At 38.4% G+C, this 27,700-nt stretch overlaps 1 protein-coding gene and 1 long non-coding RNA gene across 8 annotated transcripts in view; one reads left to right on the top strand and one right to left on the bottom strand.

Annotated features, from left to right (window-relative positions):
• Window positions 1–27,700, top strand: part of ARHGAP24 (Rho GTPase activating protein 24) — a 476,741-nt gene that overhangs the window by 359,925 nt on the left and 89,116 nt on the right. The window lies entirely within an intron of this gene.
• On the bottom strand, window positions 23,114–26,461 carry LOC125138239 (uncharacterized). The gene is made up of 3 exons (XR_007137609.1): window positions 26,055–26,461; window positions 25,607–25,688; window positions 23,114–24,346 (listed from the first exon to the last, which is right to left on the bottom strand). It is a non-coding gene; the product is annotated as an uncharacterized LOC125138239 (long non-coding RNA).

The raw sequence follows: 27,700 nt of genomic DNA, 5'->3' as shown, positions 1-27,700 counted from the left end.
AAGAAAAGGATACGAGGAAATTGTTTTCATTAAAAACTCATGATTATAGCCACTAGTTTTAAAAGTTTATTTGTTCTTTAAACTAGACATTTAACCACGGTCTAGTGTGCACTACATATTAAGTCTGATTTACCAATGTAGGCCCAGGAAGAACTCTGAAAATGTACATGAATTATTTACTCACATACTTCAAAGAGGCTGAACAAGTGTTTGTTTTTGTCTAATCCGTTATGTTTTGATTAGACTGGTGACCTTGAACTTAGGGAACTTTTTCTTTCACAAGAACATTTGAATTTCCTGTCTTATATTGTACATTAGGAGACAGAATCAATCAACATATTAATAGAGAAATCCCTCTAAGCCTTGAAACATATCTTAGGCAAACAAACAAAAAAACCCCAAATCCATTGGAGTTGAACTCTGAAGAAGGGGTAAATTATTAATGGCCAGTTTTTCTTCCCTGGGTTGGGACGTCAGAGTTGCCGTATTATCACTGACACGCTGGACTTTAAAGAATCCTGCAGCTGGCATCAGAGTTACTTATACCTAAAAAGGCTGTGGTTTGTGACGGTAGCTACCTCCAGTAGAGCCCCTACCCCTTCCTGGCAGCGTAAAGGAAACCCCAAGTATCAACTCCCAAGTCAGGGCATGTTGCAGACTCTGGCCCACCTATGTACTAGCTATGTCAATTTTGGGTGAGAAAATTAACTTCTGATCTTCAGCTTCCTCTCTCTAGTAATTTAGAATTTATTACTCTAAAAAAGAATAATTTAGAGTAATAAAGTACCTAGCTTTCTTTTGGACACATACGGCCGCTTGATAAATGTTAACTCTCTTCTTTCTTTTCTTGCTTTTCAACCCTCGTTCCTTGCCAACACATCTTTATTCATAAATCACTTTACGTACCCAGCAAATACTTGTGATCATCCACCATGTGCCAGGGCTTTTGCCCAATGCAGTAGATGTGCAAAGCTCGGTAAGACGTGGGGCCCTGTCCCAGGAGTTCGTACAGGAGTGTGGGGGTGGGGTGGGGTGGGCAATAAAAACTAACCAGAGTGTAATGTGATAAATGTTGCCACAGGGTGTTCAGAATGTTCAGAATGAGCGATCCCTTTCTTGTCTGCTGCATGACCGAGCTCTGTCTTGCTTTTCTTTGCAAGCATTCATTTCATGTATTTCGATTTCAGTACGTCCGTCTTGTGTTTCTGTTACCTGACCCGTTCACGCAAGTTCCTTACTTCCATTCTCCACACTGAAGCAGTCTGCTTTTATTCACTTTTTTGTTCTATGCAGGGTAATAAAAATTGGACTAGTAGCCTCAAAACATTTGTGACTGTGCTCTCTCAGTTTAAAAAAAAAAAAAAGAATAAATAGACCACGCAATCCCATGTAAATATGGTATTTACTTACTTATCTGTTATACATCTTATTAATGTATTCTAATTATAAAGCATACAGACTTTTTTTAAAGATTGGATGATTCAATTAGGCACTTCGCCGTTAAGCTCCATATGCATTCCTAAAAAAAAAAAAAAAATCTGTGGTTCGCAGTATTGCTTAATAAAAACACTAAGGCTTGAGCTTCCCCATTAGAATTAGGAAGAGATCACTTGAAACCTAAAGAAATTTGAAAACAGAGCACAAAGGAGAATGAGAACAATCCACATATTAAATCTCCACAGGTAGGAGTTCCCATTGTGGCACAGTGGTTAACGAATCTGACTAGGAACCATGAGGTCGCGGGTTCGATCCCTGGCCTTGCTCAGTGGGCTGGGGATCTGGTGTTGCCGTGAGCTGTGGTGTAGGTCGCAGATGCAGCTCGGATCCCATGTTGCCATGGTTCTGGTGTAGGCTGGTGACTACCGCTCCGATTAGACCCCTAGCCCGGGAACCTCCATATGCCGCACCTAGCATCACGTCAGACAGGCCTTTGCAGCCTTGAACCCTCGGTTTAACTTCTTCCTTTGAGATGTTAGTATGGAAGGGAACTTGCTTCTAATAGGGACCATTTTCATCAAAATGAAAAATCTTATCCCAGGTGTGAGTTTTCTCATTAACCTACTGTTTTAAGTGAGGGGCGCTTTTCAGTGGTTTCTAGAATGGCACTGCACCTTAGCCTGTTGGAAAGTTGAGAAGGCCTTGTAATTCCTAAATAAGCCACTATTCGGAGCAGGCCCCTGTAGATTTCCAGTTCCCTTCTTAAGGTTTTCAACTACTGCTAAGGCTTTCTCTTTCTTGGGAGCAAGCTGATGCCTGATTATTTTAAAACATTAACATTCTAGTAAAAGTCATGTATGAACCAAAACTATTGTTGTATCTTACTGATATCATGTTTCTGTGAGGACATTCATGTCAAAGAAACAGCACAAGAGATGGTATTTTAAAAATAGTGATTTTGTGAATAGTACAAAGGTATTTGAATTTAAATGAAAGAGATGACTTTAATATATGGCATTATTTTTCCACAGTCTTCAACACTTTATAAAAATGATTATTTTGGTGACCATTATAACTGAGGCTAGTTATCACACAAAGGCAGCATATTCATGCTGTGCAATCAGCATACACCCAGGGTAAGGTCTATCAACAAAAATAGGAGGTATACATATGTTTCAAATAATCTTGTTATATTTTCACAGTTTTTAAACTCCTTCTTGCCAGACCCAGTTAGACTGTTCCATCTTATAATTTACCTGATGGAACGGGCTTGTGCTTGAATTATCAATGTTGTCTTTAATCCTTGGCTTCTTGGAAGGAATCTTTTTAAGCCATCTGTTCATTTCACGAGCACTAGTTCCATGAAACTGATGCCCTAATCCATTACTTCACTGAACCACTTGCCGGGAAACCACAATATATTCAATAATCTCAAAGCTCAAATGCAGTTTTAAGATTTCTGCTCTTAATTCCTTTGCCTTGGGAAACTCCTCTTCCATCAAGTGTCTTCTTCCTCCGTAGGCAAAACTGACCATCTGGCATACGCATTGAGCTAAAGCCTCAGCGTTCCTCACAGGTTAAACAGTACTAATATTGGATCTCTTTATTTTCTTCTTTGAAAATGATATAAGATTAAGTTGTAATACTCTCATCCAGCATCCAGTGGTCATCATGCTCAGCCCCCTGACCATCAGCTCTCAACGCGATGGAGAGCATATAGCCTCACTGGTACTTGACTAGTTGTAAAGCTTCCCTATTTGTGCCCTTGCTTTACCCTTGCATGAAAAGCATGGTTTATGGACGTTCTTCTGGCATGACCTAAGACAATAGCTGTGAGGCAGATTTTATTCTGGGGGGACTCTCTCCATAGATAGATGGACCACTTCAGCGGGGTTTTGCAGTGGAGGAGAGAGATTGGACTCAACTCTGAATATGACAAGGAAAAGTAGGAAGTTATAGCCAAGGAAGAGGAGGAACACTGAATAGAAAATTACTAAGAGGAAAAATCAAGGGTGAGGGAGGATTCTGGCTAAACCAACCTAACAAGATTCTTGCTAAAGGCAGGCTAGGTGATCAGACAACACACGGGGCATGCTGGAGAACAAGTAACCCCATCAGGTATCAAGCGTGGGGATTCTGGCTAGACGGACTGAGCAGGATTCTTGCTAAATCTGGACAATGCGGAGACCAACAGAAGTTCAAACACTGGAATGTAATTGAAAAGAGAGTTCAGAGAACCTGAGTAAAGTTGGGTCAAAGAAAGACTCTTCTTCAGTTTGCAGTCAGTCTAATCCTAACATTCCTCATTGGACTTTCCTTTTACCCATAAAAAGAGTAGCCTGTGCACACTACTGTATGTTAAGTAGATAATTAACAAGGACCTGCCGTATAGCACAGGGAAATCTACTCAACATTCTATAATAACCTTTACGAGAAAAAAGAACGGCTATATGTATAACTGATTCACTTTGCTGTCTACCTGAAACTAATACAACACTGTAAGTCAGCTATACTCTTATAATTAAAAAAATAATAATAGAGGCTGACCTGAATTGGAGGTTGATGCACTTTGTTAACTGCTACATTATTAGATTCAGTTTTCATGTACATCTTCAGTTATATCTGCTATTTCTCTATTCCAGCTCTCTCTCTATATATCATCTATCTTTCTGTTTTCTCACTACTGTTACAAAACATGGTAGCTCCTTAAAAAGCATTTTAAATATTTGCAGTCTATTATCCTGAGATAGATTTTTGTTGTTGTTTTGTATGTTTTATTCCTATTGTATATCTGTTACTCAATGCAGGGTGGTATAGAAAAAGCAAAAATGAGTAATGAGTGTAGGTATCTGTTTTGAGATAAATATTTAAGAACCCAAGGGTATATTTCATCCTATCTAAAATACCGCAAAATTAAATACAGGCAAATTATTCAAGATGTTTTATGTTTGATAAAGACGACTAGGAATTTCATGAATTCCTTAAGAAAATTTAGTAAATGTGCCCAAACGTTATGGAGTGTAATGCATTTACATTTACTAGGGAAAGAAATGCACTTGGTCCATGATTGTGAAAACAAGACAATACGTAGAATACAGTTATGAGAACTGATAGTTACTTAAATACCAGCTTAATGCATAGCTCAGCATTTTATACACTTTATTTGATGTTAAAATGGTTAAGAAGTAACCCTATTTTGTAGCTAATTAAAATGCAACGTGGAATACATGAAAGAAAAAATATCTCTGTAATGTCTAGCTAAATTTTTCTAATATCTAGCAAGTCTCAAAGAAGCTTATTTTATCCCTTTAATTTTTAAGCATGCACATACATAGACAGAGGTGTGTGTATGTGTGCTTTTGATGCTGTAAAATTCTCTTAAAAGACCAACTTGCATCTTTTTTAGTTAAAGTGGAGTACAGTATGCAATTGAATGAGGTGAGAATTCCCTGATAAAGATTTCAGGAAGACTGTGTGTCCAGTTTTTAGAGACAAGTAGCCACAACAATTGTACAGCCTACATTTATGTACACTATAGAAAAGACAGTTAGTTTTTTTTAAGTTGCAATTATTATCAATTATTATCTATTGGGTCCATCATCTTTTAGGACTGAGGAGAAAAATTCTACATTAAGACCTCTATTAATAAACAATAGTAATTAAGTTCATCAATAGATGAAAGTGGAAGCCAGGCCCAGATGATATTTTCAGTCAATTTTGAAGTGGCATTTAACTGCACATGTATTTTAAAAATTCTGTATTTGTGGTTTTTTACATCTTATCTTGGAATAAAATTTGCAAGGCTGGAGTTCCCGCTATGGTGTGGTGGGTGAAGAGTCCGACTGCAGCAGCTCAGGTCAGTGCAGAGGTGGAGGGTGGACGCCAGCCCAGCACAGTGGGTTAAAGGAATCTGGAATTGCCACAGCTGTGGCACAGGTTGCACCTGCAGATCAGATATGTATATGTGGCTTTTCATTTCTGATCTTGCATAATCAGTGTGTTCCATTGTACAAGACCAAAGTATTTGTTATCACAGAGCATTTTACCATCTCGAAGCTCCTCCAGTCATATTCCTTAAGAGCAATTTTTAAGTTTCTTTCCCTTCTCTCCAACATAACATTTCTCTTGCATTATGTCCATTTTCTCTACAACCTTGAATTTTTCTCTTTGACCAAGCTTTATGATATAAGATACTACCTTTATGAAAGCATCAAGAAACGTATAAAAATGTGGAATGAGAAACTGGCGTGGTACTCAATCTCTGCTAGCAGTTCACCCGAGTACAGCACCAGATGTTTCAGTGCTTGTGGAAATACCGCAAAGGATAACTGCCGACAAAAGGCTTTGCAATTTTACCTTTAAAACATTAGGAAGTAGGACATACATTTCTATATGCTTTGTAGGAAGGTAGTAACTGTGTCTAGTAATGAGGAAAGTATTTTATTTGCATAAAATATCAACATCATGATCTTGTTCAATCATTTTCCCTAAGACAATTCATCAGTAAAACTGTGTTCCGTGGACATACCAGTTGTATTATGCTAATTCTGAAAATTACTCTTTGGGAATTTTTTTTTAATTACAATGAGATACAGTTTGTGAAACACCTCGCCTGCCTTATGCGTCTCAGAGATTTGCTGTGATCACCATGTAACTGTCATATATTTATATAAAAGCAACAGATGATATTGACCAAGAAAACTATACATTTACAGATCAAATTAGAGAAATTATCGTCTAGTTCTAATAGCAAAAATAAATATAAACGTCAAATGCCGTAATTATTTGGGCTTGCTTTTATTCTATCAAACATCTTAGGGCTCTTCCTTAGATTGGCACTTAGATGTTTTCCACCCTGTGAAATTATGAGCCATCAAAATTGAAAGTAACATATTTTTAGGGAGTTCCCTTTGTGGCTCAGTGGTTGATGAACCCAACTAGTATCCATGAGGATGCAGGTTCAATCCCTGGCCTCGCTCAGTGGGTTAAGGATCTGGCATTGCTGTGGCTGTGGCGTAGGCCTGCAGCTGCAGCTCCGATTTGACCCCTAGCCTGGGAACCTCCATATGCCATGGGTGTGGCCCTACAAAGACAAAAAGACAAAAAAATAAAAAATAAAAACATTTTAAAAATATGACTATTACTTATAAATACAAAAATAATTGAAAAATAACATAAAATAGTATTTGTGCTAAAGATAGTAACCAACATGGCAAAAGAATATGATAAAACTTAAACAATTTGGGGAGCAGAATTCTGCATATTTTATTTATTTTATAATGGTTAACTTTGCCATGCTGTTTATTCGTTTAAAACAAAACAAACCAACCAAGAAGAGCAGCTTGTCCAGGGTTTTTACGTGGTTTATGCTAATCCCTGAGGTGAGTTTTCCTTCATATCCCCTGAGTCTTCATTATTCCACAGTCACGTTGTGATCTCAGGGACTCGTCCATTTGGGAAGCTCTCACTGTGCAAATCAGTGATAATTGTGCCTTCAACCCTCCGAGCATGTATTTACAACCTGTGAAAACAAACCCACGGTTCTCAGTGTCCCAAGTGCACCAGGCTTCTTTGCACGTCTGATTCCACGTCTGTACTGGAAGCTCCGCTGTCAGGTTTATGATCGATCGCTGTGGAACACCATTCATGACAAGCTGGTAGAGAAGCTGCATTTCTCCTTTCATACATAGTATGTACTGATTTTTGGTAATTTCTTATTTTTCTACATGTCAGTAAATATATATTTTTAAAACTTTATTCGTTTATCTTTATGCATTTTCAATTTTTTTTTTTTTTTGCTTTTTAGGGCCACACCCATGACATATGGAGGTTCCTAGGCTAGGGGTTGAATCGGAGCTACAGCTGCTGGCCTACACCACAGCCACAGCAACACCAGATCCCAGCTGTGTCTGCAACCTGCACCACAGCTCATGGCAATGCCATATCCTTAACCCACTGAGCGAGGTGAGGGATCGAACCCAAAACCTCATGGTTTCTAGTCGGATTCATTTCCACTGCACCACATGGGAACTCTTTTTTTTTTCAAGACTTTATTGTTTAGAGTAGTTTTAGATTTACAGAACAATTAAGGTGAAGGCAGAAATCCCCATCTGCTCTTCTCCCGCTCACACAGCCTTCCTGTGACCACCATCCTTCACCAGAAGAGTACATTTTAAGCAAGGAAGGAATCTCTGTTGACAGGAGAGCTTCTTTTTAACTATCTTTGATCATGTCCAATACATTCTGCTCAGTTGAAGACTCCCCTGTTTATCGGACTTGCAGAGCAGTGTAATTCTGTGAAAACCAGACTTGCTTGATGGGAAACGGCGCACAACACAGGAACGTGGTGACCTTCGCCAGCAGTGCTCACCTGCCTCCAAATCACGCAGCCACATCTGTCGTGAGCGGGGAATGAAGTCTGCATCCCGCTGAATATAATCAGCATCATAAATGCTTTGGTGACTTTGCGACTCAAAGAAAACATGAAAGATTGTCGCCTTGGATGAATAAATAAGGCTACATATTAAAGGCCTGCAGTAAATTGTTATAAGATGTAGTGCTTGCTTCTTTTCCCTATAGTCATAAGTCAGGATGGTTAATTTTGGAAATTTCAGTTCAGTTTGTGCTTTGAATAAAATAATTTGGATACTATTCACAGGGACTAATTAACATAGACAATGGCTCTTGGGCACTTACCTGGTAATATTACCCATGCTTGTTGTATTTTTATATTCCTTAGTCAAACTGATCCCTCAATAAAGGAAAATGCCCTAAGAAATATTTTTATTTTGAATATTAAGAAATGCTTTGGAATTTGGAATTTGATAGGAGATTTAAAAATCAGAAAATTGCATTTTAGGTGTTTCATTCAATGAGTTCTTTAGTTAAGTCAAGAATTTATATGAGATTGTCTGTCTAAGCCTTTGGTCAGATTAGCAGTGGGAAAGCCATAGGCTCTGGAGCTAGATAGATTTGGATTACAAACCTATGTCTAGCACTTGTTTAGTTGTGTGAGTTCAAGGGTAAAAAAAAAATGTCAAATCTCAGTTTCTTCTTTAAAATGTGCAAATATCAGTATCATAAGATTATGGTGAGAATTAGAGGGCAGAGCTCAGTCTCTAGAGCTTTGATTGAGTGCTTAATCAATAGTCTTTCTCTCCCATTTTTATTTTATGAGTCTATTTCATCCTTAGATCCACCTGGTAATTAAGATGACATCATCAGAAGTTAGGAAATTTAACTCTAACTCTGCTACTAACTGACTGCATGACTTTGGCCAGTTCATTAAACCTTTTTATTCCCTGGTTTCTGATCTATAACGTAAAAAATATGACTACAGTAATCCTCATGGTTCTTTTGAAGTCGATTTTTAAATTCTATATATTGAAATATTTCAGTGAAATGAACCAAGATGGAAAGACAGACACTTTAAATAAGTGGGATTTAAGGTCTTAAACAATTAAGCTTATGAATTTTATAACCTTAATAAAATGTGCAAAACAGTTTGACCATTTAGTAAATGCCAGGCACTTTGTGAAATGTAACAGCAAAGATAAGTAAGACACAGCCTTTATCTAAACAAGGGCTCAAGTATAATGCCTGACAGTTTCTAAGAGGCCAAAACTCATTGGGTAGGTGAAGACGGATCTGGGACCTGGCAAAATTCCTACAATTGGAGCCACACACGGCAGGCCATCTGATCACTAGCATAGTGCATCAAGGTGCAGCGTCTACTTGTCTGGCCAAGGGATTCAGGAAGAATTCTGCAAAGATTTCCTAAGAGAATGTAGGGAGTTCCTAATAGATGGCTAGAATATAGCAACAGAGCGTGCAAAGGAACAGTGAGGGTGTCAAAAGGCAGGGCCAGGATCAGCATATAATTATCCAAACCCCAGTGATTGGAATGAGGTCCTGGAATAAAACTAGAGTGTCCAATGAGAGTCAAACAGGAACCAAAGCAAGTTTTGCCCAGAGCAGACTGGAGACTAGAGTGCTGGGCAAAATGCATCTCAGGACTGCACAGCACAGAATGCCCTGCACTGCAGCTGCCGTCTGGAAGAGGGAGAAAGACCTTGCTGAACTGACAACAGATGGGTGAGGAAAGACATGGAGAATATTTAAATACCCCCTTCCCCTGTGTTGGGTGATCTAGGTCAAGCAAATCAGCAGGAATAGTTCTAGAGAGCAAGGGGTCTAAAGATGGAGCCATGAGGGGGACTGTCACCTGTCCCCTTTCTAGGCTTATCATTGAGTAGGAGGGAAGTCTGCATACACAGAAGAATTTGGTAAGGATCATTGGAAATTTGGAAGAAGAGGAACTGCAAGATGCAAGGGACACATATGGCTGAAATGTCTATAAACGAGGTTTGAAAAGAAGGAGAGAACTTTCATAGATTTTTCTGTTTTTGACTTTGGCTGAAATCAGCTGGATTACAGGCTTGTAAGACACATTATGCTGTGGTTCCTCTCCTTTCTCAGTGATTCTAAGATGTAACTGAGGTTGAAGAAACGCTGTGAAAAGAGACTCTTCCAACTAGTGGGAAAGCCATGAGTAAAGACCCAAAGACTAAAAACAAAACAAAACAAAACACAGCTTATTCAGGGGCCAGAGTCATCTTGTTTTGCTGATGCAGGTGTTAGGGGTAACCAGCTGGGGTGTTATACTGGGGCAAGGAAAGTAATGTATCATGACGCAAAGAGAGAGGACCAAATGCCTTGAGAAACTAGCCAAACAAGGGGAAATGAAGGAACCAAGAGAATACAAGTTCTGGCAGCCAAGGATAGTGAGAGTTTAGGGGGAAATGATATGGCTATATAGTGAAAATCCAAACACACACAAATGGGCGAACGTCAGGAAAAGGTAACACAGATTGAGAAGGCATACAATTTTTCTTTCCTGCATTTTGGGCATATATGATTGTCCACTGAAACTGCTTGTTGTAGTTTTTTTGTATGTTGAGCTATCATTTTTCATGCATGTTTAGTGAAAAACACCTGCCTCCATTTCTTTATTTACAAAGTAGAGATGTCAAGAGCAAAAATCCTTGCCCACTTAAAACGCCTGTGGTGGTTTTAAGGACAAGTGTGTGAAAGCTTTGTTTGTAGCATCTGTTCTCAAAAAAAGTAAAAAGTGGTTGAATCTTGAGTTAGAACCTATAGGTTAAGTTCAATTGCTAACAACATACAACTTAGTATTCATTTCATTAACACTCTCAGCTTACCTAACCATTACTTAGTGATTTGGCGATTGATTACGATTTATTTTCTATAACCTAGTTTTCAAAGATGTTTTGCTCAAACGTCTCAAGCAAATCCCTTTTAGGTCCTATCTGATCTTAGGAGATTTCAGTTCATTCCAACAGGAGATGCTGGAAAGCTAATGAGGGAAAAAAGGCCCTGCCTGTTTTGACTTTAAAGACCATGAGGACAGTAAGCCACTTCAAAGCCTGTCTTTTCATCTTCTCATTGTTGAGCCCTTTGTTGTGAGGGAACAAGGGGGTGTGATTTTTATCCCTGTAATCAGTTTCTGTCAAGACAAGCTTTCTAAACATTTGTTAAGGGGGAGTTACAGAAGTATTATGTGTGGTCACTGGTCTCTCACCCTTAGCTGATAAAAGGGGAGATGAGTGTCAAGTCAGCAAACCTGCAGACTGGCTTGGCGTTCCCCTGGAAGTCTAGAAACTAACGTACTTCGCACAAACACATCTATAATGAAGAAAGATTGAATGCGAAACTGTCAAGTTGTGGCATCTTTGACTTTCTTCTAGAAAATATGGAAGGTAATAATCACTGGGTTTTTTTCCCTTTTTGTATTTGGAGGCTTTGATCAAGAAATCTTGAGGATGGAGGTGGGAGGATTGAGTGAAGAGGGACATAATTCCATCAACTAAAATCGTTATTTTAAAGTCTTGTTAGATACGCTATCTGCTGCCTTCACATTTAAATAGCGTATCTAAATATAATCTCCCTGCTACTTTCTGTGCAAATAACTGTGGTGAAAGTGGGTTTGGAAATGGAGGTTCCTTATGTCTGTTAAGAAATACAAAGAAACTTTAAGAGTAACCTGAAGTCATCAGAAACAAACACAGAAAAAACGTGAGATGAGAGTATTTTTTTTTTTTTAAACATAAGGCAAATAACCTTACTTCAGATTTATTCACTATTAGCCAATTCCTTGTAAGAAAACATTTTAGGATTTGGTATCTTTGGATACAGATTAAATTATCATGACTCCTCTTGCAGAGTTTTATGTTTTAAGTTAAGTGCTATATAACTCCCTAGGCTCTTAGTTTTATAATTTACATTGACAACCTAATTCAGGCTTGTATTTGCCTCTGGAAATTGAGTGTCCAGAGTGCATGTTTTTACTTCTACTGCTTTTTAATTGTGCTCTGCATGTAAAGACCATTTTTACAAGTTCTTAATTCATAGTACATTTTCTATAGGAATCTGCAAACAGCTGAAAACTCTTATCTAGTTGGAGGGTTGTGGTAACTTCCTCAGAGTGACAATGATACCCTTTTAGAATTTTCAAGGTCTTTTTGGAAGGTTATTCAGTGTCTCCGAAATATAACAAAAACACTATTTGATCATGCACTATATGGTTTAAATTGCAAAATAATAGGCAATGCTATAAATTTTTAATACCTTTATCTTTTTGAGTTTTCTCTAGCAAAGTAGAGAGACAGTAGTTCTTATTGGGCCTTGTATATGCTTCCAAATAGTTGATTGTCTCTCATGTGTGAAACCATATGGAAAACTAAAGCAGTGGGTTGTTATGCTTGGTAGAGGGGTCATGTCCCTAACATCCAGCTCCTTAATTGTATCTCTTAAGTTAGAGAGAGTAAATTATATTGGCTGATATGTCATCAATTGTCTTGTGTGACTCAGAGAGCAAAATTCTTATAATTAATGCACTGTCTAGAATGAGAATCCCTCAGTTAGAGAAATTTAAAATGGAGTGTCATAATCAGTTTCATTGTTGGGCTTGTTCAGTAAATTAAAGATAAATATTCATCAGAGTTGCATTATCATTATTCTAGTGCTGTAGAGAGTTTTGAATCCTGCCATTTCAGAACACCCTCAGAGGGTTATATTCAGATTTATCTTTAATTTAGCAATGGCTGGATTCAGAAGTAATGCATTGTTTATAAGGGCCTAAGATACTCTTTAGCAAACCATGTTTTTAGAAAAGCTTGAAGATCACCAAAGCCCATTATCTGACAACATAATTGACCTCCTATAATATGCTAAACTTTGCAGAATAATCATAAAACGTGTTTACTAAGTGAAATATAAATGATAGCTTGGGATGCTTAAAACAATTCATATACAACAGTGAAGCGCCCCCATTTTCAGTGTTTATCCTCACACCAGATCCACATTCTTATGACATGCAGAGGTGAGCACTTTATCGAGGAACAGTCAGTGCCCCAGAAGATGACCTTGCAAGTAAGTGTTAAGCCTTGTCATCAGACACCAAGATGTATGATGTCTTGGTGTCTCTTCTAATATCACTGCTAAAAGCGAGTCTTAAGTTTCTTCTACTAAAATGGAGGGTGAGATAGGGAATGATAAACAGCCATTTGGTGTTTATTTTTTGAAGAGCACTTCAATATTGATCGTATTCCTAGAGCTTTGAAAATATCATGTATGAGTCATAATTTTCTTTGCATCATATAATACATGTTGTCAAGCCTGAATGTTGCATCATGATAGATACTGTCTCTTTTTCTACAGTCAATTTTATCTGGAACTTAGAGAAAGAACCCCCCCCCCAAACTTTCTTCATCTAAACCATTTGCCTCTCTTTCTATTCTCTGCCGTCTTTATCTTTCATCTCCCCTCCCCTTCTGTATTTGGGCACAAGATAGTCTACTTTTTTTTTTTTGGCTATATAAGTATTATTTTATTGTTATTTTTTAAATTGTATTTATTTTTCAATGAACTTATTACATTTATAGTGGTACAATGACCATCACAATCCAGTTTTATAGTATTTCCATCCATTTTATCATTTCACATATTTTTCAAAAGCTCTGTATCTCATTTTTGATTTAAAAAAATTGGTGTATAATGCGTTTTTTTTTTAAAGTAGTCTCCCTGAGTATAATCCTATACATCTTACTTTTTGTGTGATTTATATTTTTTCCTTCTTAGACCTTCATTTGAAATTTTTGGTATGTTTCAGTGGTCCGGGTTTAAGTAAGTTCTATTTTTTAATATTTGCGAATGATTTTTATAGCTTCAGATGTGTTTTTCTTGCCTTAATGGCTCTGAGCAGCAACTGTGTTAGGTATCTGTTTAAGAGGATGGATAGCCTATACAATTCATTAAGAAAATGCCAGCGTTTTAATTCAACAAAGTGTCAGTTCTACGTGGATGTAGAGTAAGACTGTAGCGGGAATCTCATTCCTTGCCGAGCAAGTGTTTACACAGGTAGTCGCCTGCGAGGTGGAAGTAGAGGCAGAATTCTCCTATTTACTCAGTGTCTCACCTGTTTGTGCTGAATGCAGATAAACTACAAATGTATCAGCCTTCCTACTTAGCAAAACTGTAATCGACATCAGTATTTCTAGATAAAATAAACACTTAGGGAAACATCTCAATAAATGCCAGGGATCATTGTTTCCTTTTTAGTATAAAACCTCATGAAATTAAAGTGAAAAATAAAACACTGTTTATTCCGTTGTCTGCCAGGCTCGGCTGCATATAATAGGGTACAAGGTGGCTCTGCAGTTGAAATGTCAGAGAAGTGGGATAACCACATATCTTTATTCGGTGGCTCTTTAGCTGCTTGTCTACTGGTGTTTACAGAGCAAAATGGATGGAAAGCCCAGAGAAAACACAAAGTATCTGATGGGTTAAGATACTGCACAGTCAATCCCCTGAAGTTTACACAGCAATCGAAATGGTCTCTTCTGTAAATAATGCCAGGCTTCCTGGTATTTCTATCATTTACAGCTTATAGTAGCAAGAGCAGCCTCAGCACAATATTTCTTAATCCCTCCAAATGCCTCATCCATACATAAATCACTGGAGTCCTGGCAGAATCTCGCACTGACCCTCCAAGACTTTTATTGCCGTTTCATTCATCTTTTATTGCCTCTTCTTTCTTCTTCGTTTTTCATTTCCTAAATCCATGAGCTGAAAGGGGGGGTTATAATTTTCATTTTCTTGTGAGTGATGGGTATATATATATATATATATAGTTTCTTCCCCATCATGCTGTCAAGGCTGTGGGAAAGCAAAGCTTCCCTGTTATGAAAAGCCAACTGAAGCAAGTGAATCATTAGACTGATGAAAGGTCTGTTGGGGACAATCAGTGTCTTTACTCTTAGCTGTCAGCTAACAATGACACCTAATCCTTAGCACTTACTGAGTGTAAAATAAAGGTAGTTAGCTATTTTATTACCAATACTTTCATCCCTGAAGACTTCCCAACCCGTGACTTTTTTTGTTCACTCTTTCCCTCCTTTTCTGTTTCTTCCTTTTTTTTTTTTCCTGGTTTGTTTGTTTGTTTGTGGTTTTAGTCATTAAACAAACCCTTATTGAGTTCTTATCATGGCAGAAGTTTTATTTTGCTAGGGACTCAAGATTCAAAGATGCAGTTAAGGAACTGACAGCCTAGTAGGGGAGACAGAGATGCAAGAAAGAATCGTGATATTCTGTGATTATGGGTGATAATAAGAGGCATGAACAAACATAGCCACAAAGGAGGCATCAATTAAAATCTGGCTGGGACAGTGAGGATAAATTTACTGAAAGTGAACATTTCTAGCTAAGTCTTAAAGTTTGAATAGTTATTTCACAAGTAAATAAAAAGGGACGGGGGAAATACATAAATCAAAGCATGTTCGAGCAGCGGAAGCTAGAATAGTCTGCCTGCAAAAACAGAGCAAGGAGAGGGAAGTTTGTGATTGAAAAGAGGACTAGAAATGTTTCTTTTTTTTTACTTAAAAATTTTTTTAATTATAGTTGATTTACAATGTGCTGTCAATTTCTTCTGTACAGCAAAGTGACCCAGTTTTATTTATTTATATATATATATATATATATATATATATATATATATATATGTATGTATATTCTTTTTCTCATATCATCTTCTATCATGTTCTACTACAAATTATTGTATATATTTCCCTGTGCTATACAGCAGGACCTCATTGTTTATCCATTCCAAAGGCAATGTGTTTGAAGCCCTTAGATTGCTAAGGGCTCTGTATGCCTCTAGAACTGGGGACCTTATTCTCTGACGATGGATTGCTAGCCAGAGGAAGTATCAAATTCAAGCTATGACAGTAACACATAAAATCCAGGAGAACAGAAACTTTGTTTCATTCCTCTCTAAATCCCTAGATCAGTAAGTACACACTTAACAAATGTCTGTCATCAAGGTCGCATGGGGCCGGTGTGGCAGTGGAACCACTGATAGAAGACATCAGAAATAGGGGCACTGTGAGGGGACAGTGTAGTGACCTAGGTGACAGAGAATGACAGCCTGAGCTAGGGAAGGGAACGTCAGTTTGCTGAGGGGCACGCTGGAGAGGCGAAAGGACTTTGGAGGTAGTATTGATTTCATTCAGTGACGATAAGGTCTAAGACACCAGTGGGGGGATTTAAAGAGCTGTGCGTGGGACTAGAGGAACTTCCAGACAGGAAAGGCAAGAGAAAATGCAGATTTGGGGGATGAAATGGATGATTCTTCTTTAGGGATGTTCTGTGTGGAGTAGAGTACTTTGCAGTCAGTATCGTACATGTCTCATTTCCACGAAAAAGGAAGATGTAAAGCTGAGAACCCTCACACCACGGTAATAGCCAAGTTTATGGAAGCCAACGAGATTCCTCAGAAAAAGCCTCACACCAGAAGGTCGCTATTTATGGGGGAGACCCCGTGGTCCAAAAGAAAAGAGGGAGAGAAACGGCCAGAGTAGGAAAGGAGAGGTTCCGAGAAAGTTGTCTGTAATCTGCCCTCTCTTCTTCTTCTGTATGACTGGTAGTAGTTTGTTGGTCTTTGAAGACACAGCAGGCTCATCCACACCAGACAGCATGATCGATGGTGGAAATTTCGTTCATCTTCCTTCGTCAAGTCTAGTCCAAGTCGAACCACTTAGGAATTTAATGACAGTGGATGACCAAACCCCGCATTTTACTCATTAAAATTTTTTACAGGCAGGAGACAAAACAAAGACTTGGCAAAGGCATCAAAATGAAGGACATAGTTTAGTTATTTATTCCTGCCAGTGTCTGTAGGTGCCATGAAGAAGTCTCCACTGTGGAGTTTAGAATCAGAACTGGCACAGCCTGTGGAAATGTGTCTGTGCTCTGACCAGTTTCTCGTGTTAAAGGCAGATCACCTGGGCTCCAGCCAGCAGGACACTCATGAAAGACAAACATATAAGTGGACCATGGAATTGGCCCCATGCACTGTGAGCATCTGGGGTTTCCATCCTTGGTCATCTTTGCAGGGGAGATGTCTTTTTTTTTAGTTTTTATTTTTTTGCAACTGTGGATGTGGGATGTTCTGCATCAGTGTTTTATGGCAGAATTCATAGTTCTAATTCCAAATCCCTTAATATTTATCCAGCCTGACTTCTCTCTGTGCCGTTTTTGAAATCAGGGTTGATTCAAAACGCAAATGGTACAATGTATGGACAAAGAGTGTTATATGAGCAATGTGTGTAACAGACATATGGACGACTAATGAGCAACAAACCAGCTTTCAAAAGCTTAGTGCTAGGTCATTCACCTCTTATTTCCTAGTATTTTAATATTGTTTCTAGGCTGCCTGCCTGATGGTATGGAAATTTAACGCTATGTCCCAAAACCTGTCTGAAAGATTTATCGGTCATTTCGCACTTCCAGTGGTTGTATGTGGCTCTCCCCGTCTATAATGATCAATTACCTTAATTCCATAGTAGAGAGCACTTCAATGCAGAGTTAATGGCTTCTGTGACTAAATGTCTGAGAATAATTACCTTACTGAAACCAAAACACAAGAACCAAAGGAGCTCCCACTGCTAAGTAAGCACGCGTTTCTTGATATCAGGTGTAGCTAAATAAATAGAACATTTGGTGGGGTATTTAAACCAAATTTCTGTTTGAATGAAGGGATAAAACTGTATCAGGAATATTTGCTGTTGTTTATTTTGTTGACATTAGGTAAAATCAACCTCATTTTGCAATCGTCAGGTTGAGACGACTTTCCTTCAGATTTACTACCAGTTCTTAATTACGTTCTTATTGCTGCTCCTTTTAAAATAACTTTCTCCCGCTATCTCAAATAAGCATCCATCTATTTCTCTTGATGCCGCCTCCTATCGAAAAAACAATATTTCTCTTATTTGAAAGCTCCTCCCCCAATCCCATGCTGGGAATTCTAGCCGCCTCAGGTCTCCTCAGTAGTGGTGGTGTAGAGTTTCTTTGTAAAAGTGGCTCACGGAGGAGTTCCCGTTGTGGCTCAGTGGAAATGAACCTGACTAGTATCCATGAGGATTCCGGTTCGTTCCCTGGCCGCACTCGACTGGTTAAGGATTTGGCACTGGCTTGAGCTGTCGTGCAGGTTGCAGATGTGGCTAGATCTGGTGTTGCTGTGGCTGTGGTGTACCCGGCTCTGATTCAACTCCTGGCCTGGGAACTTACATATGTCCCACCTGCAGCCCTCAAAACAAACAAACAAACAAACAAATGGCTCATGGATAAAATGTTTTCAAGTGGGTGCCAGATTTGTCTTAAGTTTCTTTTGCATAGGAAGCACAGTGCATTCATTTGTTTGTTTGTTTGGGGTCAGAGGGTTTAAGCTCCTCTATCCCAATATATTTTGCCCTTTACCACCTCCTTCTATGGGTGCTCAGAGGCCGTAGTGGTGTTTCATGCCTCCCCTCTCAATTATCCTCTCAAACCCCAATGCTGCAATTGTCATTGTTTGCTTCTGCTCTAGGGACCTCTCTTGAATAGCACTGAATTGCAGTGCTCTGTCTTGTTTCTCTGTTCCAAAATAGAATGGTCTGGATTGCTGCTCAAGAAATGATATTCTTTTCATGACCTATCATGATCCAGTATAAGAGTGAATACTTTATACCCCGTGAGTGCTGGATGCATTTCTAAAAAGTGTTATCAAGTCCACTTAGAACTCTCAAAGTCCTTCATGGCGTTTGGTTAAAACATCTCTTGTAGGCTTCATGTTGTCTTTATCGAAGCCTGTCGACTTAGGCATGGCTGACGTGCCATCCTGAGGACAGTGTGATGACCAGGCCCTGGACACTGCCACACGTGATGCTTCCTCCTCTGCAGCAGTTACCTACTCCCATGGGCAGACGTGGATGTCTCAGTCTTCCTTCCCACAGAGTAAGTTCTTGAAAGGGTCCAGGGTGACACACCAAGTCCGTCCCCACTCCACCATACTCTCAGTTTGAATGCTAGTGTGAACATTGGTCAATTTTCAAGCAGAAGCACCACCACCTGCTTCAAGTTAATATTCATTCAAAAGGCACGTGTAACGAAAAACCATGCTATACAATGCATGAAAATTGGTTTTGGTTTTTGGTTTTGCTTTTGCTTATTTAGGTGTGTATTTGTATGCCTTATTTGAGGGATATATATGTGCTGGTTTTTCTTCACCCACATTGATCATAGTGGTAAAGGTGACCCCAAGGTATTATTGGGTTATCTGTCTATACCCCAGTGTTAAGGAACTGTAGATTACTGTTTTTATTATAATGATTCCTGGTTTTTTAAAAATTCTTTTTATGGCCACACCCGTGACACATCAAGGTCCCAGGCCAGGGGCTGAATCCAGTCCACAGTTGAGATCTACTCTGCAGCTGCAGCAACACCAGATCCTTTAACCCACTGCACCAGGCCGGGGATTGAACCCTCACCTCCGTAGTGATCTGATTCACTGCAGTCGATTCTTAATCCACTGTGCCATGGCCGGAACTCCAACAGGTAACTGACTTTATGATACAAGTCAGATAATTTACCAGTATTCAAATATCTAAAGAAATAGAGACGAGGATTTCGCAGAGAATCAAAAGGGTGATCAACCAAAGACAAATGGCAAGACTAAAACAGTTGGGTGTTAAGTTTGAAGTCTTTTATTCAGGGGAGAACCACCCATGGGTTGGGGAAGTACCATGCCTCACAAGCAGCAGAACACTCTTCCAGCTGCAGAGAGATGGAGAAACTGCAGTGCTGAAACGGGGAGTGATTGGCCAGGAGGTCAAGGATTTCCTTATAAGACTGGCAGGTCCGGAAGCTGAGTTGAAGGATTGTGATTGGTTAGATTTCTGTGACCTTGACCATGAGGCATTGCCCATGTGTGCAGGCTAACTTTGTTTGAATTGGGACCTGGGCTGGGCCGCTGGGGAGGCCACCATCCTGTGGCCCCAGGACACAAATTAATGTTATCACCAGTATCAACACCGAAGCCAACAGCTTTCCACTTGGCTCTCCCCGTGACTTTCATCCTAACTCCTTTCTGATTCCTTTAGCTTCTTCTCCACCCCATTCTTAGATTTATTCTTTCTCCTTTATCTTCTTCCTTCCTTATTTATGATGTTGTTTCATCACTTCTTCTTATGGTTCTTCAGTTTTCTTCCTTGCTTTTTGCAATTTGAAGAGGAGTCAAATTGATAGGCAGAGCCAAGACAAGGGATGGAGGGAAAGAAATGCTCCAGAGGGGGGAAGATCAAGGTGTGTGTGTGTGTGTGTGTGTGTGTGTGTGTGTGTGTCTCTGCTGTCCCTGGGGTGCTGAAGATGGGGCAGGCGTAGAAAAAAATTCCCACATAGCAGTTTACTGCTCATATTTTTGTTGTTACTGTTGGTTAGGTTTTTTGTGTTGTTTTGGGGATTTTTTTTTTTTTTTTTTGGTGGAAGAGGTTGTGGTTTGGTTTGGTTTGAGGGTTTTTTGTTTGTTTGTTTGTTTGTTTTTGGTTTCAGGAAAGGTCTCTAAATGAAATTGGGCCCCCAAATATTAAATTGCTACTATCTCTCTCGAAATACCTTCTTCTTAACTATTGTTAATATTGTCATTATTAAGCCAATCACTATACTCTTGTTTGAAAAACTATCAATAGAAAAAAAGTCATTTCCATCTAACACATGAAGAAGGGAGGCCTAAGGAGTTTTAGCAACTTCCACAGTCATGCGTGACTACGGGACGCAGGACTGTCTGATAAAACTTCAACATGTTTTGCTTGAATTGACAACAGCATTTTATTCCTAGGCCCTTTGCACAGATCACTAGCAGCTCCATGGCTAAACATGGGTGCAGGTACTCTCTTAGGTATGTGTTTACAGCCACAGGGTCACACTCTTTCCACTGATTAAAGAACAAGATGACTGCCTCAGGCTGGAGCTGATGAGATGCCCTTTCTGAGCAGAGTTAGCCTGGGATACGTGTAAGATCAAAAATGCATTAGGTAAATCATTAAAAAATAATGTCAGAATGTGAACTTGAATATAGATGAATACATTTTCAAAATCATCAAACCAGGATAGTGGAACTGCTGGCAGAGTTGAGATCTTGTTTCGTCACCACTTCTCTTAAGAAAGTACAAACAGGAATTCTCTGGCAGCCTAGTGGTTAAGGGTCCAGCGTTCTCACTGCCGTGGCTTGGGTTTGATCCCTGGCCTGGGAACTTCTGCATACCACAGGTGCCCTGGAAGGGAAGGAAGGAAGGAAGGAAGGAGGAAGAAAGGAAGGAAGGAAGGAAGAAGGAAGGAAGGAGGGAAGGAAGAAGGAAGGAAGGAAAGAAAAAGAAAGAAAGAAAGAAAGAAAAAAGAAAATACAAACCTCCAGAAAGATATAAAATAGTTATTCTAACCACTCTTACAGGGATTTAATATGTGTATTAGCTTTTTAATGGCTTAAGGTATAACTGTGTTGAGTCCTGTGTTGATTATTTAAAAAAATAATCAGATAACTTTTCTGGAAATTTTTAAAGCACAAGCTTATTCGTAAATATGTTTAAAGTTAAAACTACTTTTTGCTTAATTTGGGGGAGTCTATTTTGTGAAGAAAAAAATCTCTAGAGGGAATAAAATTTCTATACTAGATAGATAGCTTGAAATTTATTTACAGAATGCAAATAAGAGGAGAACAAAACTATGTTGGTAACTGAAATAGAGTTTTACTTCCCTTGCATTTGGGACAAGGTCAGTTAATCAGTAAACGGCTTTGGCTGCGTGACAAGCACTGTTCGGTAGGACCTTTCATTTCCTATCTTTACTTCATCTGCACACTTTCAGAGGTCATTATTTCTTTTCTTTACTTGTATGACAATTTCCATTATGTAGAAACAGAATCAACAAGGAAAAAGAAGATGGAAAAGTTGTTTTTTGAAGGTGAAAGGGTATTAAGATAATACCCAGTGATAAAGAAATAAGGCTGATATTATAGCCTATTAAATAAGGAAAAAATAATAAGTTCTGGAAACAGAATATACTTTGAGATATCATCTGGTCACCTCTCAGGTAAAATTAAATTTAAATTAAACAGTGAATTAAAAGTCTGAATTCTTCCCAATACCCTCCAAAATTCCAAAATGCCTTTGAACTTCAAACTTCAGTGTCGATACTATTTAAAGCAGTCCATATCCCTGAAGATCATATTTTTAAAATGTGACAAATTTCATATGATAGATATTCACAGAATAATTAAGATCATAAAGATACTAATGTAGTAAATTTACTAAGTTCTGCAATATTAAAATGGCTAAAGTAACAACAACAAAAACAGAAGAACAAAAAGAATGTGTATAATGGAGTTCCCATGTGGCTCAGTAGGGGAAGGATCCAGCATTGTCATTGCAGTTGCTCAGGTTACTGCTGTGGCATGGGTTCGATCCCTGGCCCAAGAACTTCCACATACCACAGGTGCGCCCCCCCCAAAAAAGGAAAGCGTATATTAAAATGCTTATGCTTTCAATCTGTACTGCAAAGCGAACTTGGAGAAAACAGGAATTACTGAATAGAAAACTTATTCTAGAGATATATAACAGCCGTTTGACAATGTCCACCTGCTAATCTATGTATTTACATATTCTTCATATCAAATACTTCCGTCCTTTCTATCAGTATATTTTCTTTTCTTAACTATTCAGGATGGATCTGGCATTTCAGGATTGCCCGATCATCTCCACTGAGTTTGGAAAGAAGCAGAATATGCAGCAAGCACTATTAAGATGCATTTACATGCAAAATTAAATGATGTGAAGAATTTAAAATTGTCTTATTCTGCAGATCATTTTTAACATTTTCTTCACACAGAAGAAGGTGTTCCTGGCACCACAAGGTCATCAGATTCTCCTGGGGCTCAGAAATGCTGAGCCTGGGTTTCCAGACCTGATGCCTTTGTATTGAACAAAATCAATCTTTCCAATTCCACTCATGTTTGAATGCCACACTGTTGATTTTTCTCTTGAAATAGAGGAAATGAAAACTTCCTTTAAAGAATAGCAGGTACCTGTAATATCATGGCCATAGAATCACTATTATATTTACCACCACATTTGGACTGGTAGTTTGTTTAATTACTCCACTTAAAAATTTGGTTAGCCTGTTTTATAAGACTCGTTTCTTATATTACCAAATGTGTAACTGAGCCTCCAACAAAATAATGATGACTCGGAGACTTGAAGCAGTTGATCAAATATATAGTTCTTTACTGGATCAAAAAAAATTTTTGGTTAAAGCAGGGAACTATGAAATAAGACACACAGTGTAGAAATTGCATATCAGTTTATAGCATTTCGGTGTATATGCATTAGCCAATTTTGATGTGAGGTCGAGCTCTTTTCTTTGAGTAGGAGTTGAATGATTGGTTCTCCTCTTGTCTTTTTTTGTGTAAGTTGCGTTTATAATTTACCACTTATCATTTTCATATTCGCTTCCTGTACAAATACATTTGCAAAGTCATGTGAACTCAGAACCCTTCTGGATTGTTATGATTTGTTTTTAAAGTCAGGGAGGTATATTGAGGTGTGATTTTTTTTTAAACCAATAGTTTCTTTTGTCTTGCTCACCACTAATAGTAATTTTACTGTATGTCAATCCTATACAGCAAATCATTAAACTAGTTTTCATGGAAGTGCCTCTCCTTGTTTTGTTTGTTGCATCCGTACGTGAACCCTTCATAGTATATACACTACAAAATAATACTTATGGAACTCAGTTCCTCAGTTAGGTAATAAAGGGGAGTCAATGCTTTCAGAGCAAATAGGTTCAGGAAAGGCTAGTGTATAGCAAGTTATGCAGGTCTCATGACTGAATAACGTTTTAACGGCATTTGCAACAACTCTGACGTACATAACATGTGTATGGCAACAAACACAATTTACCCAGCTGACGGGAGCAGAAGAAAGCAGACCTACAAGAACGGAATTAGCCACAAAACTTAGGGTCCTTTGAGGAACAATGAACCTGTTTTATAGAAAGAAATGGAGACCACGGGCTACCAAATGCATTGAGATAAAAGCTCGTGAAGAAACAATCTTTAGGTTTTATTACGGCAAGCCTGAGAAAACTTTGTGTGTTATCGGTATGTCTGTTGAGGTATATATAATTGTCTTCATCCATAAGCCGCAGAGTAAATACTCCAGAATTACCCTTTCCCAGATGAGGTACAACCATCCCCAAGGTCTCATCCATCTCTTTTATCTCTCTTTATTTTTCTGTTTCTTCTCTTTCTCTTTTACTCTTTTTCTCGCCAGATTAGGCAAAGTTTTGTCTATAACTTCATTTTCAGTTTTTGTGACTAAGCCTTCTGGCCTTAGAAATGGTATCTTCTTGGGCGTGCTCAAGGCAGTGATGTTGCCAGTCTCCCAGGGAAATACGGTAAACTTTGCTCCCAAGACGAGCAAGGGTAGTTCTTCATGATTCCCAACTTTCTATGCAGCAGCATGTTCTGCGAATACAAAAATTGTGATGCATGAATTACTTAACCACTCATCTCTCTACCAGGTCATCTAAGGGCAGTGTTAAGTGTTGGCATTCAAACAAGTGTATGTTATGGTCTTACTCTTAGGTAAGACTATTTTGTGTCTGCAGATTTAAACTCTTTATATGTGTGTAACCTGAAGTATTAGTACTTACGAAACGGAGTTCCTCAGATCATTTGTCCATGTTTAAAAGGGACCAGATGTTCTCAGATCAATTAAGTTTAGAAAATACCAAATGTAACCTGATTATTCAAGCTGCTTGAATGAATTACATTTCAGAGTTTTTAATATGCTTAATGTAGATCTTGCATCTTGTACCAGGTAGGGTGTGTACATGTCCCAAATGTACTTCGTCTGCAACTCTTTTTTTCCTGGATTATTACTACATTTTTAGAAACAAGGAAAAATTAAAGCATCCAAGCCATTGGCTAAGGAGAGAAGCGTGATGAGTGGAGGTACCTTAGTTGTAGCAAGTTCCACTTTTGGGGGTTGGGAAGGAAGAAGGAAAGGTCAGGAATGAAACAAGAGTTGTAAAGGAAGAATTTATGTTACTCAGAGTGGTTGAGAAAGAGAACCAAAGAAAAATTGCGAACGAACAAAATTAAATTGTTGCTACCTTCTTTGAAATGTGTTCTTACAAATTAGTGCTGTTGCTAGGAAGAAACCTAAGATTACATGGACCTATCCATAAAACTCGCCACTTATTTAAAACAAGGGAGGTGTGAAGAATAGTCTAAGTCTCAATTGTGGAGAAAAAGAAGCACAGTGAATATCAGTGCTTTGCCCAGTAGCAGGTGACTTTTGGATTTCAATGAAGTACTTGATGTTTCTAAACCTCAGTTTTCTCACCTGTGTAATAGACATTCTTAAGCCTCCAGTGTAGAATTATTGCCAGAATTAAATAAAGTAAAATGTGTGACAGTGTCAAGCACAGTGCTTGCCAGGCAAGTGTGTGTACAATGATTATTACTTTTCTCTTTTGTTTACACGCTCCATGTGCCCTCTTAGCTCCAACAATGGCCTGCATTCTTAAAGGCAAAGTTAACCTTTTACTATTTACATATACTTTAACTTGCTAAGTGCAGTCACTTTATTTTCCTTTTGGCAAAAGAAATCTTTTCAGGAGCCAATTACTTAACTTCGTCTAAGGAGGTAACACACTTTCTCATTTGTTTTTAGTACTAGAAATATATCCGAAAAAAAAAGAAGAAAAATAAATGATTTACCAATCTCAGTTGCACATCAATCAAAGGCAATTATTCATGTCACATCACGGAGACCTGTCTTCATTGTAACTTGCTGTTAATCCTTCACATTGAAAGAGAAGAAGTAGGAAGAAAGTTAATAGTGACTTGTTTCTTAGCAGGATCCATTATGAGAAACCAAGGAGCAAAAAAAAAATAATTGACAAGAACCTTGAAACTGTAAGAAATCTCTTTCCTCACATTTCAATTGCCTATCACACAGTAAACTAGACATAGCATAAAATTTGATAGGCAAGCAGATTTTTCATCAATGTTTTAGGATCCTAAAAATAATGTAACATATTGAAAACTGAAGTGGGATCAATAACATTTGTTGGATGATAGGTTGCCATCTTGGGAGGTTCATTTTATTTATTCAGCAAGCAACGAGAGAACATACATGGGAAAGAAATTAAGCCCAAAAACTTACCTGTTGCTTTAACAACTTTCCTGTAATACTCTTCCTTCCAGAGGTTCAGCTTGTGGCCAGGGAGCAATTTGTTTGCCAAACCGTAAATGTTTATATAGACTTACTAACCAGAAGAGATAGTTCATCCATTGGCAATCTATTTACCAAAGGCATTTGGGTTATCCTGACTGAATCCTACTCTCCAGGGTGTATTTAATATGTAACACTTCCATTGTGGCAGAGATTCCCGGAGATATTTAAAGTCTTTGTCGACTCAGACAGCACACAAAGTCAATATCTGAGCCCTACTGGTCTGTCTAATGTAGAGATTATGGTATTTTCTTTCCCAGGATGTTTTGTTTCCAGGTGGTTCCATTGGCTGGATCTAGTGCCTCTACACTTGAACATTCCAGTGGAGGTTGACACAACACCAGGGTTCCCTGTCTCAAATAACCTTCCAGCTTTTAACTGGCTGCCCACTTTTAAGGTTGGCTGAGAGAAGAAAATAAAACCTCAATGGTCTGATAATTCTGGTCTGGTAATCACGGGTTGCCCTTATTTGTGACATGTTCCCCTTGGGCTGAGTGACAAATTGACCTGAAAAAGCTGATCGGTACTGTCTGGAACACAGTGTCAATCAGATGTGACCAGAGTTTTGAAATGTGATGAAAACTTAACGCTTTCTAGTTGAAATTGATCTGGGCGTTGGTGAAGGGTTTCTTTGCTCTGTCTCATGTCTATTTGTTGTTGTTGCTGCTGCTTTTTCCTGTAGGAAACAGGTTATTTTCATGCATGCTTTAACAATAATCTACTGAGGATGTAACTGAGGGTTTATGTGAAAATATTTCTCCTTCCGATTCACTGAAAAGATCAAAAACATCGTTTAACTTTTTCTTAAATGAGAAGCTTTGTATACATCTATACTCCAGGTGAGAGGGAGAGCAAGGTCAAAGACTTTTTCTAACTGAACACTCTGATCTTTGGTCAAAAGCATCTAAAATCTAAAAACTTTTGGTATAAGCTGGACCTGTGGCAATGCTAAGAGCAATGGTATACACTAGATTTGCTTTTACTGCAAAGAGGCTGTTAGAATTTAAAACTTAAAGTGAGCATTTCGTTTCTCTTCTTATTAAAAATCGTATAACTTGTTCACCTCAGGATTCTTGTATGGTATAGCCATAATATTTTGGTGTGTTCTTTCCAGAGTGTACTCCCATAAGTGAAAATTATACTAAGTTAACTCTACAAAGAGATATATTTGAAAACTTCCACTGTTGGTAATGTGAAGCTACTGTAGGACTTAAAACTGCTTGCTTTTCGAAGGATTCTTTAAAAGACAAGCCAAACCAAAGCAAACAAATAAACAAAACCCAAGGTATTTTAAACATCAAAATTGCCCTAGCAGCTTTTCAAAAAGCACAGATTTTCAGGCTGCTGCTCAAAGATTCTGATTCACTCGATCTGGTTTGGACCGTGTTACCCCAGTTGTTTAAAACCCTCCCCAGATGACTCGTATTGGTACTCTAGACCCCAGTATAGTATGGTGACTAAAAAAACAATGTTGTAGCTTATTTATTTTATTTTATGTATTTGTTTTAATTTCCCCCATACATTATTTTTTTTCTACTGTACAGCAAGGTGACCCAGTTAGACATATATGTACACAT

Source organism: Phacochoerus africanus, chromosome 10 (genome assembly GCF_016906955.1).
Source record: "Phacochoerus africanus isolate WHEZ1 chromosome 10, ROS_Pafr_v1, whole genome shotgun sequence".
Taxonomy (NCBI): domain Eukaryota; kingdom Metazoa; phylum Chordata; class Mammalia; order Artiodactyla; family Suidae; genus Phacochoerus; species Phacochoerus africanus.
Note: the sequence above shows the minus strand (reverse complement) of the source record. Positions and strands in the feature narration are given on the sequence as shown.